General features: G+C 46.9%; 1 protein-coding gene across 1 annotated transcript in view; it reads right to left on the bottom strand.

Moving 5' to 3' along the window:
* The window catches only part of LOC118558141, a 122992-nt gene that overhangs the window by 25395 nt on the left and 83537 nt on the right, over positions 1-14060 (bottom strand). The gene's annotated exons all lie outside the window — the stretch shown is intronic.

The raw sequence follows: 14060 nt of genomic DNA, 5'->3' as shown, positions 1-14060 counted from the left end.
CCTTCATGAAAATGGAGATCACATACTGATGACCAAATGTCATAAATTTATGGAAGGGGGTTATGCAAATGTAAATATTTCTCATACACTAAATAAACACAGAATACATAATCAATATCTGTCCCTGAATATAATACAAAATGCCAGTGAAACAAAAGTTCTTTATGTGATGTTGATGCCAACGATGATAGGGAGGCGGCTAACCAAAGCAAAATTCTTAAATCTATCCATGCAATGAAATGCATGCGGTGCTATTCAAGGAGTACAAAGTGAAATACAGACATTGTTAGGATTAGTGTGACAGAAGCTGAGGAGAGAATTGGCATCAATGATTTAGAAAATCAAGTGTGATGCTCAAAACTTCACTTTTTCAGTCTGCCCAAGGGACAATCCATAGAGAGGACGCACCGAATAGCCAGGAGGAGCACGACACAGAGTGCGGCTCTGGATCACCACCTGGTGCCTACCAGGCAGACCCGGTGGCCCCCAATGCCCGCCCGCTGAGCCAGCCATGGGCGCCCTGGACTAGAAGCTCTCTTTTTTCTTTTTTACCTCTGAGTTGTCATCGTTTTATAAGTCTTGTCGTTGATGTGTCAATCATACAATTCAACCTATGAAATCAACGACTGAAGATAACATGCTAGCCAATCACAGCTGTAGAAGGGCGGGTCGCTGGGTCAGACATTCATGGCCTTTCAGAGTCTGTTCGGCTCGGCTGTAGTCCCCGTCGGTGTCGGTAGTGACGGATATTCGGTCTTATTACCAAATAATTACAGGAAGTGACAACGAAGCAGAGGAGAGCGAGCTGGAAGCAGCGCTATTAATTTCTGTTATAAATGTCAGCATTGAAGTCAACAATGGAGTAAACATTCACGCTAGGAGGGTTGGCTGGACAGTTAGGAGCACCAGGAGCAAAACTCAGGAGTAAAATTGCCAAACTGAAGAAACTTGGGTTCCTTGCAGGTAGAAGGGAACTCTGCTTTGTTCTGATCCTTGTTCTCCTAGCTGCTGTAATTATAGAACCTCTGCTAGTATGAATTTTTACTTCAGTGTTCAGCCTGACACCAGCGCTCATATTTATCAGCGTGTAGCTGATGCAGGACTTTTGAGTCCAGACACAGCTCTACAGGTTGCTGTATCTGACTGTTAGCTTCCAGCCCAAACCAGCATAAAACCTGCCCAACTTAAAAGAAAAAAACAAGCCCAAATCTCAAGCTCTCTCGTGTTGATAGCATAGGACTATAAACACATAAGAACATGCTGTTAGCACACAACTGAGCTGCAGCAAAGGAAAAAAACGTGTGCATACGGGCTTCACACAATATATAAAATCAGGCAACCAAATAACACACAAGATCACTTTAACAATCATGATATATCAACCGGAAAAAAAAAAAAAAACTTTCATCAACAGCTTCCCAACATGAGTAATAAATCTACCTTTATATGACCTTAATTTATTTTACAGAATATAGCTCAATCAAATATTTCTCTTTCTCAGCCATGAAATATTTCTAAGTTGATCAGTAGAACTCCACGCCTCTTGGGCCGTTTACATTGACCAATACAATTTCATAGTGACACTTGATTAACCATAATTCTTTTCTTGTTTATTTATAACAATCAATATTATTCATTAAAACTATTATTCACTGATGATGTCAGATTTGACAGATTCAACTCAAAAATAAATTGATCGGTAAAATGAGTTCAAGGAGATGGCATTTTATTAAAATGATTTTAGTTTTCTGCTGGACATTGACAACTATTTTGATATAATTTTGTTGGTAATTCTTTCTAAATGTTGTGAAAAGCTTCCCAAATGTTTACAACCTGCCCATAAGCTATTTCCTCAGCACTGTAGGAGTTGTCCCAGAGGCACTGTTCAGCCTGAAACATAAAAAATGTTTTTTGAAAAAGCGTGCCCCCTGAAAAAAATGGAATTACAGTGGACTGTCTGCTTGGCATATTATGTAAGGGTGAAGCTGATTTGTACAATTAAAACTGAAGACACCGGACATCAACAATATTTTCTTTAGATTTTACATAAGCTAAAATCACATGGACAATCCACATGCAGCTATACTGAAACAGAAGAAGTTTTGTATTCTTTAACTTTTGCAAACTTGCATCAGGAGGCCCTGGTTTCTCTGAAGTCTGGCCCAGCCTTGGAGGAACTCTCTACAGCTATAGTCAGCATGAAAAGAGGGACGTGATAATATCCCTATTGAAATTTATAAAACTTTCAAGGATAAATAAGTACTCCCTTACTTGAGATTTTTTCATCATAACTAGACCGGAGTTCCCTCCCATTCTCTCCTAACATGGCAGTAAGTGCACTACTGTTAAAACCTGGGAACCTGGCGACCTCTTGTGGATCTTATAGGCCTATTTCACTCCTGAATGATGACAAACTTCTCAGTGAAGTATTACAGAGAAAACTAGAAAATTATCACCCGCGGATGGTATGCTGTGATCAGAATGGTTTTGTCCAGGGAAGACTAGGCTTCCATAATGTTTATAGGTTACTTAATGTTATTTTTGATTATGTAGAATATATATTACTCCCACCAGGCTGCACAATTTTAACTCCAAAATGCCAGACATGTTTTTAATGCATCAGAAAGGATCTTTATCCCATTGTATGTGGGAATGCTCTTAAATACTAATGTTTTGGAAGAAAGTTTTAAATATTGTTAGTCAATCAAATGGTGAAGAGGTACTCCTGGACCCAAAAATATGTTTATCACATTTCTACTCTGGACAATTCATCCCATTGAAAAGTATACAATCTCTATGTCATGTTTGTTTACCGGTGTACTCAGGACGCGCACACGGGACTGAAGGTTTTTAAAGAGTTTTATTACAAGAGGTTGCTGGATGGTGGATGATGAAGTCCAGAGGGTTAGGGTTGCAGAGGATCAGAGATGTAAGTGACGATAGGAGCTGACGGCCCGGAGCTAGAGTCCATAACGACCAATGTGGCCAGGAAGCACAGTAGGGAGAGCACAGTAGCAGTTCTCAGGAGACACTGGTTCAGAGCAGCGCATCTCCTGGGCGGCTAGTCAGGTTAGCAGTTCTGAAGAGACACCAAGACACAGAGCAGAAACTTCTCCAGGAAAACACAGAGGGTAACAGTCCTTAGAGTGACTGGCTGGACTAACCTTAACGACAGGAACAAATCTTCAAAGGCAAAACGAGGACTGGCATGGAGAGGTGGTGACTGAAGACGGACCGGCACAAGAGTGAGACAGAGGGAGGCTTAAATAGGGAGACTAGGAGGTGAAATGCATCTGACTGATTACCAACAGGTGTGACTAATGGCTGTGGGAGGGAGAGCTGGGTGAACTACAAAACAAGAAAGAGGCCAGACAACTTAAACCATGACACTACCCCCCCCCCTCAAGGCCGAACACCGGACGGCTCAGAACCTCTTACCCTGGGTGGGGGGAGGGGGTCTCAGGACGGCGGGCACGAGTCAAAACAAGAAACCAAGGAACCAAAAGTTCAAGAACACTGGGAAACCAAGGGGCTAGAAAACCCTGGGGAAACCAAGGGGCTAGAGAACACTGGGGAACCAAGGAACTAGAGAACACTGACGTGCCAGACCACAACCAGTGCGCGGCACATCAGGAAAAGGCACGAGCGCTTGACAGCGCCGGGGGAAAGAGTGAGCGCTTGACAGCGCCGGGGGAAAGAGCGAGCGCTACACAGCGCCAAAGGGAAGGAACGGGCGCAACACAGCGCCAAAGGGAAGGAACGGGCGCAACACAGCGCCAAAGGGAAAGAACGGGCGCAACACAGCGCCAAAGGGAAAGAACGGGCGCAACACAGCGCCAAAGGGAAAGAACGGGCGCGACACAGCGCCAAAGGGAAGGAACGGGCGCGACACAGCGCCAAAGGGAAGGAACGGGCGCGACACAGCGCCAAAGGGAAGGAACGGGCGCACGACAGCGCCAAAGGGAAGGAACGGGCGCACGACAGCGCCAAAGGGAAGGAACGGGCGCACGACAGCGCCAAAGGGAAGGGATGGACCAACGGCAGCGCTAAGGAAGGCAACGGGCGTACAGAAATGCCTACGGAAGGAACGGGCGTATGAAACGCCAAGGGGGAAAGAACAGGCGGACTGACACGTTAGAGCTCAACAGCGCAAGAAAACGCTGGAGCACAACTAACGTACAGAGACACCGGGGGAAAGGAACGGGCGTGCGAAAACGCCAAGAAACGGGCGTGTGAAAACGCCAAGGAACGGGCGTGTGGAAACGCCAAGGAACGGGCGTGTGGAAACGCCAAGGAACGGGCGTGTGGAAACGCCAAGGAAACACAACGCTGGAGCGTGAGAGGAGCGCTGGGGCCCAAGGGACGAGATTGCCGGGGCGTGAGGGTACCGCCGGGGCGTAAGGGAGAAGTTTGCCGGGGCGTGAGGGAAACGCCGAGGCAAAACAGACGCATGACAGCGCCAAGGGGAAAATATAGGCATACGAAAACGCCAAGAGGGAAAGAACGGACGTACTTAACGCCAAAGGGAAAGCACGGGCGTACTTAACGCCTAAGGGAAGGAACGGGCGTACTTAACGCCTAAGGGAAGGAACGGGCGTACTTAACGCCTAAGGGAAGGAACGGGCGTACTTAACGCCAGAGGGAAGAACAAGCGTACGACAACGCCAGAGGGAAGAACAAGCGTACGACAACACCAAGGCTCAACAACTCCTGCTGGAACACGACTGGTGTACAGAAACGCCAGGGGAAAACCCGCCGGGGCGTGAGGGAAACGCCGGGGCTTGGGGAAGAGAACGCCGGGGCGTGGGGAGAACGCCGGGGCGCGAGGAAAGAAAACACCGGGATGCGAGGAAAACGCCGGGGCGCAAGGAAAGAGAACGCCGGGGCGTGAGGGAAGCAGGAACATCTAAACGCCAGGGAACAAGAACGGAGGGCGTACTAACACGCCGGGGAGCCGAGGGCATTCTAACATGCCGGGGAACCAAGAGTCAGAGGGCGTCCTAACACCCCGGGGAACCGAGAACAAAGGGCGTCCTAACACGCCGGGGAACCGAGAACAAAGGGCGTCCTAACACACACCAGGGGAGCCCTGAAATCTAAAAACCAGGATACAAAGGCGTTCTAACACGCCGGGGAACCAAGAGGTCTAAATTCAAGAAGACCGAGGAACAAGAAGGCCAAAAACTAACTAAGGAAGCTTGAACTAGCCAAAGCTAAGGAGCGTGAAACAGCTCATAATCAGGGGTCAGAAGTCTAAGCAAGCGCTAGGAACTAAGGAGTGCTGGAACCTAAGGAGCGCTGGGACCAAAATAAAGAATCAAACCAAGAACCAGAAAATAAAGGCAAGACAAGAAAACTAGGTCAGGGATAACACCACAAAGAAAAAGTATAGTAAAAAACTACTAAATCAAAACAAAATACTAAGCAGAACTTTGGGACTAAAGCTAAACTAGAAATTAAGGCAAAACAAGAAAACTAGGACATGAACAATCATACTAACGTGAAGAGCAGAGAACTAAAGCTATAATGAGAAAGCAAAGCTAAGCTAGGAAACTAAGGCAAAATCTAGAACCCTAAAACAGAGCAGGAAAAAACAAAAGCCAAAACAGAGACTAAGAACTCAAAGAAAACAAAGAACCCCCTAAATAATTCCAAACTGAGGAATTCTTAATCACACAAAACTAAGCCGAGCTTTAACCAAATAAAACAAAGCACTGGCCTTAAGGGCGCAGGCAAAAACAGCTGCTAAGCCACAAAGAGTCCTCGAGGAGGTCGACCAGGCCGAGGCAGGCGGCGAAGCAGCATCGCCCGACTAAACCCTCGAGGAGGGCGGCCCCGACGAGGCAAAGTCAAGCGGCCCGGAGACCGCGGTCGGCGGCTCCGGCCGAAGAGAAAAGTCAAAAGCGGGCGCCGTGGTGGACGGCCCCGACGAGGCAAAGACGAGCGGCCCGGAGTCCGCAGTCTGCGGCTCCGGCCGAGCAGGAAAGACAGAGGCGGGCGCCGTGGTGGACGGCCCCGCCGAGGCAACGTCCAACAGCTCGGGGACCGCAATCGGCGGGCCCGGCCGAGTAGGCGAGTCTGGATCGGGCGTCGTGGAGGACGACCCCGACCAGAAAAACAAAGAACGGAAATAATGTCACCAATCATGGGCTGAGGTAAAGCAACTCCCTCGGCGACCTGAAACTGAGACAGAGCAGCTCCCTCGGAGGCCTCGGGCAGAGGCACAGCGGCTCCCTCGGAGGCCTCGGGCAGAGGCACAGCGGCTCCCTCGGAGGCCTCGGGCAGAGGCAAAGCGGCTCCCTCGGAGGCCTCGGGCAGAGGCAAAGCGGCTCCTTCGGAGGCCTCGGGCAGAGGCAAAGCGGCTCCCTCGGAGGCCTCGGGCAGAGGCAAAGCGGCTCCCTCGGAGGCCTCGGGCAGAGGCAAAGCGGCTCCCTCGGAGGCCTCGGGCAGAGGCAAAGCGGCTCCTTCGGAGGCCTCGGGCAGAGGCACAGCGGCTCCCTCGGAGGCCTCGGGCAGAGGCAAAGCGGCTCCCTCGGAGGCCTCGGGCAGAGGCAAAGCGGCTCCCTCGGAGGCCTCGGGCTGAGGCAAAGCGGCTCCCTCGGAGGCCTCGGGCTGAGGCAAAGCGGCTCCCTCGGAGGCCTCGGGCAGAGGCAAAGCGGCTCCCTCGGAGGCCTCGGGCAGAGGCAAAGCGGCTCCTTCGGAGGCCTCGGGCAGAGGCAAAGCGGCTCCTTCGGAGGCCTCGGGCAGAGGCAAAGCGGCTCCCTCGGAGGCCTCGGGCTGAGGCAAAGCGGCTCCCTCGGAGGCCTCGGGCAGAGGCAAAGCGGCTCCCTCGGAGGCCTCGGGCTGAGGCAAAGCGGCTCCCTCGGAGGCCTCGGGCTGAGGCAAAGCGGCTCCCTCGGAGGCCTCGGGCAGAGGCAAAGCGGCTCCCTCGGAGACCTCGGGCTGAGGCAGAGCGGAGCCTTCGACGGCCGGCAGAGCGGAGCCTTCGACGGCCGGCAGAGCGGAGCCTTCGACGGCCGGCAGAGCGGAGCCTTCGACGGCCGGCAGAGCGGAGCCTTCGACGGCCGGCAGAGCGGGGCTTTCGGCGGCCGGCAGAGCGGGGCTTTCGACGGCCGGCAGAGCCCTCTCCTCGGCTACCTCGAGTGCTACCGGACAACAGGCTTCAGTGAGCGCCGCAGGGCTACAGGCTTCTGAGGGCGGATCCCCCTGGACCCCCTCTCGGGATTTGAGCGGCAGCGGGTCCTTGGAAGCCTTAACGCGCCGAAGTAACCGGCTTCTTCGCCGGGAGGAGCCAGACGGGGAAACGGAGGCGGTCGGAGGGGTAGCAGCTGGTCCACAGGGAAGAAGGTCGTCTCGGTCACCATAATAGAAACTCCACAGCTCGTCCTCCTCGACGTGTGGAGCTCTGATAGGTGGAATGATGAGTCTCACTCGAGGGGCCAGCTGAGAGTCATGGAGGTGGTGACCGAGACGACGTGTGGCTAAGCGGCTTCTCCTCCCGTACTCCGGAGTAGCCGTGACAACCCCCACGTGGACCATCTGGGTAGTGGAGTCTACCTTACTTGGAGGCGCAGCGTTCCGGCTTGAAGCCATCTTGGCATACCTGTCCTTCATCTGACGCTCACACTCCATCACATAGGCGATGATCTCCGGGTCGTCAACTCCAGCAGGTAAGCCCCACATGGCGCCTGAGTACACCTTTTGGCCGGTCCGTGCTGTCATGTTTGTTTACCGGTGTACTCAGGACGCGCACACGGGACTGAAGGTTTTTAAAGAGTTTTATTACAAGAGGTTGCTGGATGGTGGATGATGAAGTCCAGAGGGTTAGGATTGCAGAGGATCAGAGATGTAAGTGACGATAGGAGCTGACGGCCCGGAGCTAGAGTCCATAACGACCAATGTGGCCAGGAAGCACAGTAGGGAGAGCACAGTAGCAGTTCTCAGGAGACACTGGTTCAGAGCAGCGTATCTCCTGGGCGGCTAGTCAGGTTAGCAGTTCTGAAGAGACACCAAGACACAGAGCAGAAACTTCTCCAGGAAAACACAGAGGGTAACAGTCCTTAGAGTGACTGGCTGGACTAACCTTAACGACAGGAACAAATCTTCAAAGGCAAAACGAGGACTGGCATGGAGAGGTGGTGACTGAAGACGGACCGGCACAAGAGTGAGACAGAGGGAGGCTTAAATAGGGAGACTAGGAGGTGAAATGCATCTGACTGATTACCAACAGGTGTGACTAATGGCTGTGGGAGGGAGAGCTGGGTGAACTACAAAACAAGAAAGAGGCCAGACAACTTAAACCATGACACTCTAAAGAACATCTGTTTTCTGGAGGCTAAACGGTGCACAGCCATGTGTGGAAAACTGAAACATCTTGTTCCACAGCACAATGGTTGAATGGAATGTGTTTTTATTTGGTCCTGGAGAAGATAATAAAATTAAAAACAAGATGGACAAATTTTGTGGAAAATCCTGGGCAATATATGTAATTCTGTTCGAGAGACACCAATGTGGAATTAGATAGTCAGAAGAATGAAGGTCCACGTCCACAAGAACTGAGGCAGACTCTTATATATATATATATATATATATATATATATATATATATATATATATATATATATATATATATATATATATATATACAGGGGTTGGACAATGAAAGTGAAACACCTCTCATTTTAGTGTGGGAGGTTTCATGGCCAATCTTCATTAATTGTACATTGAACCAATAAGAGCAGAGTGTGAAGGTCCATTAGCAGGGTAAGAGCACAGTTTTGCTCAAAATATTGCAATGCACACAACATTATGGGTGACATACCAGAGTTCAAAAGAGGACAAATTGTTGGTGCACATCTTGCTGGCGCATCTGTGACCAAGACAGCAAGTATTTGTGATGTATCAAGAGCCACGGTATCCAGGGTAATGTCAGCATACCACCAAGAAGGACGAACCACATCCAACAGGATTAACTGTGGACACAAGAGGAAGCTGTCTGAAAGGGATGTTCGGGTGCTAACCCGGATTGTATCCAAAAACATAAAACCACAGCTGCCCTAAATCACGGCAGAATTAAATGTGCACCTCAACTCTCCTGTTTCCACCAAAACTTTCCATCAGGAGCTCCACAGGGTCAATATCCACGGCCGGGCTGCTATAGCCAAACCTTTGGTCACTCGTGCCAATGCAAAACGTTGGCTTCAATGGTGCAAGGAGCGCAAATCTTGGGCTGTGGACAATTTGAAACATGTATTGTTCTCTGATGAGTCCACCTTTACTATTTCCCCCACATCCGAGAGAGTTACAGTGTGGAGAAGCCCCAAAGAAGCGTACCACCCAGACTGTTGCATGCCCAGAGTGAAGCATGGGGGTGGGTCAGTGATGGTTTGGGCTCCATTCCCTCTGCTCCATACTTGTGCTAGATGGGCGCGTCACTGCCAAGGACTACCGAACCATTCTGGAGGACCATGTTTATCCAATGGTTCAAACATTGTATCCTGAAGGAGGTGCCGTGTATCAGGATGACAATGCACCAATACACACTCCAAGACTGGTGAAAGATTGGTTTGATGAACATGAAAGTGAAGTTGAACATCTCCCATGGCCTGCACAGTCACCAGATCTAAATATTATTGAGCCACTTTGGGGTGTTTTGGAGGAGCGAGTCAGGAAACATTTTCCTCCACCAGCATCACATCGTGACCTGGCCACTATCCCGCAAGAAGAATGGCTTAAAATCCCTCTGACCACTGTGCAGGACTTGTATATGTCATTCCCAAGACGAATTGACGCTGTATTGGCCGCAAAAGGAGGCCCTACACCATACTAATAAATTAGTTTCAGTTTCATTGTCCAACCCCTGTATATATATATATATATATATATATATATATATATATATATATATATGTGTGTGTGTGTGTGTGTGTGTGTGTGTGTGTGTGTGTGTGTGTGTGTGTCATTAGGATTTATAGAACATTTTATTACCAAAAAAGAGATGGTCTTATCTCAAATGTTGCCAGCCTCCTATGCTCAACTCTGTACTTTAAATAATCCCACAAATCCCTAAATACATTCACTCCTATTCCAATTTAAGAGCATGTCTGGACTCCTCAAAACCAGCTTCTAGACTTCTTGCTACATTTTAATTGCATCTTACATTGATGGCCCAGGGAATAGGATGACAGGTCCCCAGCACACATGACGAAGAAGTGCAGCTATTCATCTTACTGTATTTCACCTAGAGTGAATAAAACTCACAGTAAAACTAATGCAATCATCTGTGCAACGTAAAATCATCAATCCGCTTCTTTCAAGCTGAACCACAAGGACCGGCGTCATTCATCAACCATGCTCTATTCCCCTTAATAATGCATGACAAGTATTCCCAGGCAACAAAAATGAAAGTTTTTGATGAAAAGTACATGCAGCAGCAGGCCCTACATCATTATTAAGTCACATTTACATTCAGAATTTATAATTTAGTTATTATTAAATTCTGAAGCAGACAATGGGGATCACTGCAGGTTTTGTAAAGGCCATTAAAATCAACACACGTGACTTTACAATTCTGACTTGAAAGAGTGATTTCTAAACAAGGGTTTTCAGAGAGTCTTGGTAAACATAATCTATTTTAAATTATCCTACATACTGTACATTGTTGAGAATTAAAAATATATCTTAGTTGGGGTTACTGAGGAAAGCAGAGTGGGGTCTGTCCCTCCCTGCTCCAGCGTAAGATAAACATGGAGTTTTATTGCCCTGAGGGGGGTGGTTAGAAGGAGAGGAGATCAGTCATCCTCCCTCTGAGCCATGCAGGAGGAGTTTAAAGTTGATAAAAGGAATGTCTTGGTAAAACTTACTTCAGACAGACAGACTTATCCACCGCGGTGAGAACAACATCTTGTAATGGTATGTACTCTGTCTCCATATTTAATTTCTATGAATTAAATATGTATTTAAACCGTTCTACCTCTGATCAATGATTCCTCATTTATTGTCAAATCTTAAACCGGGGTAAAAATGGGCCTTTAGTAGTGAAGCAGGATTAGGGCAATAATTCATACATCACAACATACACACACATGCACACACTAGAATGTGTAATTAATCTATACAATGTGTTTCACTTAGTGAATTTAGTTAGTGAAATAAATATGCATTGAATTACTGAAATAAATAAACACACACACACACACAGACACCGATATGAAATTGTCTTCAAAAATATCAATGCTTAATTTTAATGCACTATTCTTTATGCTGATTTTACAAAATAACAGATTGATTACATACTCTACTGGCATGTCAGTTTATGCTAAATTCAAGTTAAACGCTCTGCGTGCTCTTTCTGGAACCTTATCCGAAACACTTTGCCATGCAGCTTTATTATCAGGACAAAAAAATCCTGAAATCAAGATGGAATACTTTCAATTATTTAAAATGTGATAACCTTAAAGTCATCTTTAGTAAAAAAATCTCAAATTGACCAACTCTGCAAATGTTAAATATTTGGTATGTCATCAGCACTGGCGGGGTGAAAGCTGTCCGGTTCTGTTCGTCCTAAAATAAAGTGTCAGCAGCAAAACCTCGGTCTGGTGCTTGGGTGTCTTGACGGAACGTTACAGTATTCACACAAAAATGCATCTATTTAGAATAAATCTTCTTCTACGCTTCATATTAACATGAAATATCCGCATTGTGCTGTAGATGCGCACCTGGCTCATGGCCTCTGCTTCAATCATTCTCGCAAATATGCTCAATTGGCTGAAATCAGGGAAACTATCAGGCAACTGAGAAATCTAAGGTGATTAAGGAGGAGCTGGGGGGGTGATAGATGTGGTTTCTTGACTCTGTTCGTGCACACAGCTGTAATACTTCTCATCCTGACTTAGAGAAGCGCAGTTCATTTTAAAGAGCCAGGAGTGTTGCTTTGGGCGTGTTTGGATGTAACCGCTGTGAAACAATCAGAAAATAACGTTTTATTTCTCTGATTAATAACAGCTTTATGGAGTGTCCTGTTATTGTTACTCTGTGTACCAGTTTTCTCTCTGGCTCGCTCGTCATTGGACACAAATCAAATCAATCTTCTTTGCGTTTGTATTCTGCCGCGTAAATTCTGAATCAGCCTCAGATTTAGAAGCTGCTACATGAAATAAATGAAGCGTAAACACCCACACAGGTAGATGATCAGACTTTAGTTTCAGGTTGTGGAGATGTGCCCGATCTGAGCGTCTCTTTCTCTCTCTGGAGTCACGCTGAGCCACTGATGCACCTGAAAACCCTCAGGATTCTGCTGTGGATGTTTTGTGTAACTTTATTGCAGTTAAATTCAAATTATGTAATAATTTTATTTACATAACCTTTGTTATGATGGTTAAGTTGTAATTACAACTGCATTTTCTTTTTTTCTCTTTTTTTTTTGAAGATTGGGGGTTCGTCAACCCGGTTGGGACACTGAAGGGGGTGCGCGGCGAAAAAAGTTTGGGAACCCCTGGTCTATGTCTTCTTGTCCCCCCTAGCTGTAAGGAGACTTTCTCTAAGGGGACACAATAAATCATACTTGACTTTAAAGGAGCCAATTTGTGAAAATACTGTGTACTAATGTGGTTATTAAACATTTTTCCGGGAGACTGGGTTACCTGCGTCATACAGTTTAAGCAATTTATATCAGAGTCACCTTATCTCCATTTAAAGCTGCAGCTCACATTCATTTTCTACCATCTCAATTATTTTTACTCATTTTGTCTCATTCAAAAATTTTAAAAGGGTGCCAACATTTACTGACCTTGGTGAGTCTTGCAGCACAGCAGTGATGTCAGAACTGGGGAAAAAAGAAAGTCAGGTTATAGTTTCAGGTTTGATTTTCACAAAGACATCAGACCCATAAACAGAGTATCTGTATGTAGATGTTCACCAACAGCTTCCTGTTGATTTCACACCAAAGACAGACACATAATCTGCTTTTAAACTGTTGGCTGTTACAAAATCGTAACCCTGACTTATAAAATGTATTTTACTTACCCAGCAGACACAGTAACGATGTTTTCATCATCATCTTGAAACAATCCCTTAAACCTGCAATGAATTGGTTTCCTCTGTAATGAGCCTCTTATCATTGTCTGTAGACACTCCTGCTGTGGTTTCCTCTGTCTGCCACCTAAGCAACATCCCTGTCTGTCTACCTTCACATGGGGTACATAAAGCAGAGTGATTTTAACATAAAAGCATTAATACAATACCAACAGGTGCTTTGCCTAGAAAGATGCAAACACTGATTAGAAAGTGATTAGTGGATTTGTGTGTCCATCATGGTCAGCAGGCCAGAGTTAATCCATAACCAGCATATGAACACATGGACTGAAGTTTGCAAAACTCAGACTGTGTGCGTGAGAGTTGGGTAGCTAAGAGGAAGTGCCTCAGTCTCTGCAGTATTTTCTGCTGCCACAGAGGCTGTGGTAGGAAACCTGCATCTGCAGTGCCAGGTGTTTCTGTACAAATTGGATTTTCTGTTTGGTTCTTTCTGCTTCATTTCTGCTCTCCCCCTTCATGTGCTTTTATTGTAGCTATAGCTGCTCCCAATGTAGAAATATTTTTAATTCTTTTTTTTTCAACCTCACAATGCTTTTAATCATTTCTGACAATAAGTCTTGATTATCCCTTTTCTTTCTCTTCCTTTAACAACACAAAAGGAAATGTTAAGACAGCCTCAGCTGTTCTGATGAACACTGAGTTTAACCAACATCAGCTGGCGCCTCAGTTCAGACCAGAACCGGACTGATCTGCAGGAACCATTAACTTCCTGAACCAACTTTACATGAAAGTGGAGGACCAGCAGCTTCTGACTGATGCTCAGCTGCTGCAGGTCTGTCTGGGTGATAAACAGCAGGGGGCGCTCTAACATGGTCTGTCTCAGAAAAAAAAGAAGTAACAACCAGAGTTATTTACTTTTTAAGCTTTGGGCTTCATCCGGATATCCTTAATCACAGCACCCAGCTCCTCTTCCTTGGCGTTTAATGAAGTGAACAGAAAGAACTCGATCATGGGGAGGAAAGGAGCTT

The sequence above is a fragment of the Fundulus heteroclitus genome, unplaced genomic scaffold (genome assembly GCF_011125445.2).
Source record: "Fundulus heteroclitus isolate FHET01 unplaced genomic scaffold, MU-UCD_Fhet_4.1 scaffold_103, whole genome shotgun sequence".
Taxonomy (NCBI): domain Eukaryota; kingdom Metazoa; phylum Chordata; class Actinopteri; order Cyprinodontiformes; family Fundulidae; genus Fundulus; species Fundulus heteroclitus.
The sequence above is the reverse complement of the archived record's forward strand: the minus strand, read 5'-3'. Positions and strand labels throughout refer to the sequence as shown.